Here is a 5,517-nt window from a genome sequence, read left to right on the forward strand (position 1 = left end):
TTTATATATTATAAATATATAGATATAAATATATAAGTAAATATATTATATTATAAATAAGTATTTATATTTACATTTATATTTACAGATAGATACATGTGGGCAAAAGAGGATGATATTGTTTGAACATGCCCCCCAAAATTCATGCACTGAAATTTGGTTGTGATGGGATTAAGAGGATGAAAACTTAATTCAACTACAGTGTTCAATCATAGGGCCTTTGGAAGATTAGGATTAAGGTCATTAGAGTGCAGGGTCCCTGTGATTGTCTCCTGATGGGTTTCAAAAGAGAGAAAAAGAGATCAGAACAGTCACCTGTTCTACACTGCTCAAGTTCCTGCCCTGTGCCATGGTATTCACCAGCAAGAAAACCCTCACCAGATGCAGCCCATTGTACTCCAAACTGATCTGAATAAACCTCTATTTCTAGAAATCACTCAACTTTAGGTCTGCTGTTATTAGTCTCAGAATGGACTAGAAGAGGGAACCAGCAGTTAGCGCAATGGCTATGTCGCTGGACTCCCACATAGTTGACCACGGTTTGCATCCCGGACCCGGTGGCTTAAAACTCACGCCGGGCACGTGTGTGCGTGCCCAAGATCCTGAGAGGAGAATGGAGGAGAAGGGATTGCGGCGTGACCATCTCCTCTGGGGGCTGATTTCTTGCTTTCTGTCTCTATGTCTCTCTGTGAAAGTGGCCGCCCCCTTAAAAAAAAAAAAAAAAAAAAAAAAAAAAAAAAAAAAAAAACCTCTCCAAAAAAATGGACTAGAAGAGAGAGGTCTCACAGAACACTTAAGATTCCATTAAGGAGACCAGCAGATGGTATAACTGTTATGTCACTGGACTCACACGTAGTCAACAGGGGTTTGAGGCCTGAACCCAGTGGCTTGAAACTTATGTCAGGCGTCTGGGCATGTGTGGCCAAGATCCCAAGAGGAGACTGGAGTAGAAGGGATTGCAGTGTGGCCATCCTCCTTGGGAGATGATTTCTTGCTTTCTGTCCATCTCTCCAGTGAGTGCACATACCCTATAACAAAAATCTTTCTCTTAAAAAAAAATGCATTGAGGATTTCTGAAAGATGGCAAAATGAACTTACTTGTATAATTCCTCTTCTTGGGGGAGAAGCTTAGAAAAACACTAAAAAATACAAAATGTATAAACCCACAGCAAGAAACTATCAGAGGATGATAGACTAACAAATTTCTGTGAGACAGAAAGCAGATGGAGCAGTGACTGAGAGACAGGAAGCTGCCCCGGAAACAATTGAAGGGACTGGAGTAGAAACCTCTTCTGGCCTGCCCAGCAGAGTCCTGCAAAAACTCCACTACATTCTGGAAAGACAAAACCTCTGGATGGAGTGAGGAAATGAGCAGAACATTATAAGGAATCTTGGGAAAGTCAAGCAGTTCATGTTATTACAAATGCTTGGCACCTGCTAGATGACAAATTTCTGGGTGAAGACAGTGAAGAGCAAAGCTCTGGAAATCTGGTGAGTTGTGGACTAAGTGACCCTTAAAGAACTCTGTGATTCCAATCAGATCAGAGTTCTGAAAGACAGCACCTCAGGGATTCATACTAATTGCAGGAAATCTGTGTGTCTACCTATATCCAGCCTTGGGAAGCCTCCCGGATGGATACATATGTCACAGTGAGCAATTGTAGTGGTGCACACTTTGTGCGTGACAACATACACACTTCATACTACACAAAGGTAGCACATACTCCGACCAAAGAGAATATTGGGTCAGATGACTGGGACACTTAAGACCCTACTTAGTATTTTAAGAAACACAAACTGTATGAGGCAGATAATTCTGCCTTCAAGTAAGGCTGTTTCCCTAAAAAACTTGTCCATTTAGCAAATGTTCTCATTTCAAAGTCTATATAAGCACCCTGTGCCTCTATTAAACAAATATAGGGACACCTACTAAGTGCCAGTTCTCTGCTGCGCATTGTGAAGATAAAAACATGAATCAGGTGAAGTTTGACTTCAAAATGCTTCCATTGAGGATGAGGTGATAAAATATGTCTCCATGTAACTGTGAGACCAGAGGGGGAACCACGGTGCCTTAAGACAGAAAGTGAGTGACATGGTAGTTCGTAAGAGAGATGGAATAGTTCAAGCTCGGGAGAGGTATTGTAGTGCTAAGGTGGTCGGATAAAACACAGGACATCCAGTTAAATATTAATTTCAGATAAACAACAAATAACTTGTTAGTATAGATATAAACCTGACAATCATGCATGTCTGGTTTTACAGCACAAGTAAGATGTGAATTGTCATGAAGACTGGGGTTGATGTGTTCCAGACAGAGTGAGAACTCCAGTTATTCTGTTTTTAAATTATATATCACCTTTTCAGAGAGGCCTTTCTGACCACCTTGTTTAACATTCCAACTTCCCATTCCTGCAGTATTTTTCTCCATAGTATTCAACACGGGATATATCCTGTTTGTTTATTATTTATTGTTTATCTCCCTCTTCTAGAACATTGCAATATTTCAGCTAGAAAATGTCTATTTTGTTCACTTCTACATTCCCATGCCTCCACCAATGGATAGCATGAAGTAGGTACTCAATAAAGAGTTGTCACTTGAATAAATGACAGGTGAACATGGAAGTAAACGCAGAAAATTGTCAAGAACAGATTCATTTTCTTCCTCTTCTGACTGACACTTGGTAAATGCTTAGTTCATATTTGTTGAAATATGAAAACCACTAAAGAGTCTCAAGCTCTAGCTGGCAGCCAAGCATATGCACTCTGGGATCTTCAGTGCTCACGGCCACCAACAATGTCGCTGGAGTTCCTCAAGACTCATCTGGATCACCCACCCACCACACACTCTGCTATTGTAAGCCACCATCATGGTGAAGCTCACTAAGGCTGGTAAAAATCAAGGTGACCCCCCCCAAAAAATGGCTCCTCCCAAAGGAGACAGAAGAAGACAGTGAAGATGAGGAAATGTCAGAAGATGAAGAAGATGATAGCAGTGAAGAAGAGGTTATCATCCCTCAGCAAAAAGTAAGAAGGCCACCACAACTCCAGCAAAGAAGGTGGTAGTTTCTCCAACAAAAAAGGTTGCAGTTGCCACACCTGCCAAGAAAGCAGCAGTCACCCCAGGCACAAAGGCAGCTGCCATACCATCCAAGAAGACTGCCACACCAGCCAAAGCAGTCACAACACCTGGCAAGAAGGGAGCCACACTGGGCAAAGCCTTGGTAGCAACTCCTGATAAAGAGCTGCCACCCCAGCCAAGGGGGCAAAGAATGGCAAGAATGCCAAGAAGGAAGACAGCAATGAGGAGGAAGAAGATGACAGTGAGGAAGATGATGAGGATGAATTTAAGCCAGCAGTGATGAAAGCAGCAGCTGCCACCCCAGCCTCCGAGGAGGAGGATGAGGAAGACGAGGAGGGTGAAGATGAGGATGAGGAAGATGAGTCTGAAGATGAAGCTATGGACACCACACCAGTCAAAGGAAAGAAAACTCTTGCAAAAGCTATGCCTGTGAAAACCAAGACCGTGGCTGAAGACGAAGATGAAGAGAATGATGAAGATGAGGATGAGGAAGACAATGAGGAAGATGGGGAAGAAGAATACGTCAAAGAAGTTCCTGGAATGCGAAAGAAGGAAATGGCCAAACAGAAAGCCGCTCCTGAGGCCAAGAAACAGAAGGTGGAAGCCACAGAACCAACTACATCTTTTCATCTATTTCTTGGAAACCTGAACAATAATAAATCTATTCCTGAATTAAAAACTGGTATTACTGATGTTTTTGCTAGACATGATCTTGCCGTTGCGGATGTCAGAATCAGTACATCTAGAAAGTTTGGCTATGTTGACTTTGAATCTGCTGAAGATCTAAAAAAAGCTTTGAAACTCCCCAGTTTATAAATTTTTTTGAGAGGTTTTTGCTATAGGGCGCATGCGCTCACCAGAAAGAGAGAGAGAGACAGAGAGACAGAACACGAGAAATCTCCCCCACACACACACACAGGGGATGGCCACACCACAATCCATTCTCCTCCATTCTCCTCTCAGGATTTTGGGCATGCAGGCACACATGCCCGGCATGAGTATAAGCCACCGGGTCCAGGACTCAAACCGCGGTCGACTACATGTGAGTCCAGCAACATAGCCATTATGCTAACTGCTGATCCCTCCAGTTTAGAAGTTTTTAGCAATGAAATTAAACGAGAGAAACCAAAAGGAAAAGACAATAAGAAAGATTGAGATGCAAAAACACGTTTGGCCAAAAATCTCCCCTACCAAGTCACTCAGGATGAATTAAAAGAAGTATTTGAAGATGCCATGGAGATCAGAATAATCAGCAAAGATAGAAAAAGTAAAGGGATTGCTTATATTGAATTTAAGACACAAGCTGATGCCAAAAAAACCTTTGAAGAAGATCAGGGAACTGAGATGGATGGGCAATCCATTTCTCTATGCTACACTGCAGAGAAAGGTCAAAATCAAGACTATAGAGGTGGAAAGAATAGCGCTTAGAGTGGTGAATCAAAAACTCTGGTTTTGAGCAACCTCTCCTACAATGCAACCGAAGAAACACTTCAAAAGTATTTAAGAGGGCAACTTTTATCAAAGTGCCTCAGAGCCCAAATGGCAAATCTAAAGGGTATGTGTTTATAGAATTTACTTCATTTGAAGATGCTAAAGAGGCTTTAAATTCCTGTAATAAAAAGGAAATTGAAGGCAGAGCAATTAGGCTGGAGCTGCAAGGACCCAGGGGATCACCTAATGCAAGAAGTCCAGAGCCCTCCAAAATTCTGTTTGTCAAAGGTCTGTTTGAGGACACTTACCAGAGAGACATTAAAGGAGTCTTTTGACAGTTCTATTCGTGTAAGGGTAGTCATCGACCGCGAAACAGGATTCTCCAAAGGGTTTGGTTTTGTAGACTTCAACAGTGAGGAAGTCGCCAAAGCTGCCAAGGAGGCCATGGAAGATGGTGAAGTTGATGGAAATAAAGTTACCTTGGGCTGGGCCAAGCCTAAGGGTGAAGGTGGCTTCGGGGTCGAGGTGGAGGCAGAGGAGGCTTTGGAGGCTGAGGTGGAGGCAGGAGAGGTAGATTTAGTGGCAGAGGCCAAGGAGACTTTGGAGGCCGAGGTGGCTTCCGAGGAGGCAGAGGAGGAGGAAACCATAAGGTACAAGGAAAGGAGACGAAGTTTGAGTAGTTTCTCTGTCCCGCTGTCTTCCCTCTTCTATTTGAAAGAAAGGACAGAGGTAGATTTAGTGGCAGAGGCCAAGGAGACTTTGGAGGCCGAGGTGGCTTCCGAGGAGGCAGAGGAGGAGGAAACCATAAGGTACAAGGAAAGGAGACGAAGTTTGAGTAGTTTCTCTGTCCCGCTGTCTTCCCTCTTCTATTTGAAAGAAAGGACGCTGAGGTTTTTACTCTGTTACCTGATCACTGACAGAGCCTTCTGAGGACATTCCAACACAGTGTGCCGTCCTGTGGTCTACTTGGAAAGCCGTAGAAATAACATTTCAGGGAGGTACTCTTG

General features: G+C 43.1%; 1 pseudogene; it reads left to right on the forward strand.

Annotated features, from left to right (window-relative positions):
- The first annotated feature begins 2,867 nt into the window (after window positions 1-2,867).
- LOC102500293 (nucleolin-like) lies at window positions 2,868-5,190 on the forward strand (annotated as a pseudogene).
- The last annotated feature ends 327 nt before the right edge of the window (window positions 5,191-5,517 follow it).

The sequence above is a fragment of the Tupaia chinensis genome, unplaced genomic scaffold, assembly GCF_000334495.1.
Source record: "Tupaia chinensis unplaced genomic scaffold, TupChi_1.0 Scaffold000317_1, whole genome shotgun sequence".
In the NCBI taxonomy this organism is placed as follows: Eukaryota; Metazoa; Chordata; class Mammalia; order Scandentia; family Tupaiidae; genus Tupaia; species Tupaia belangeri.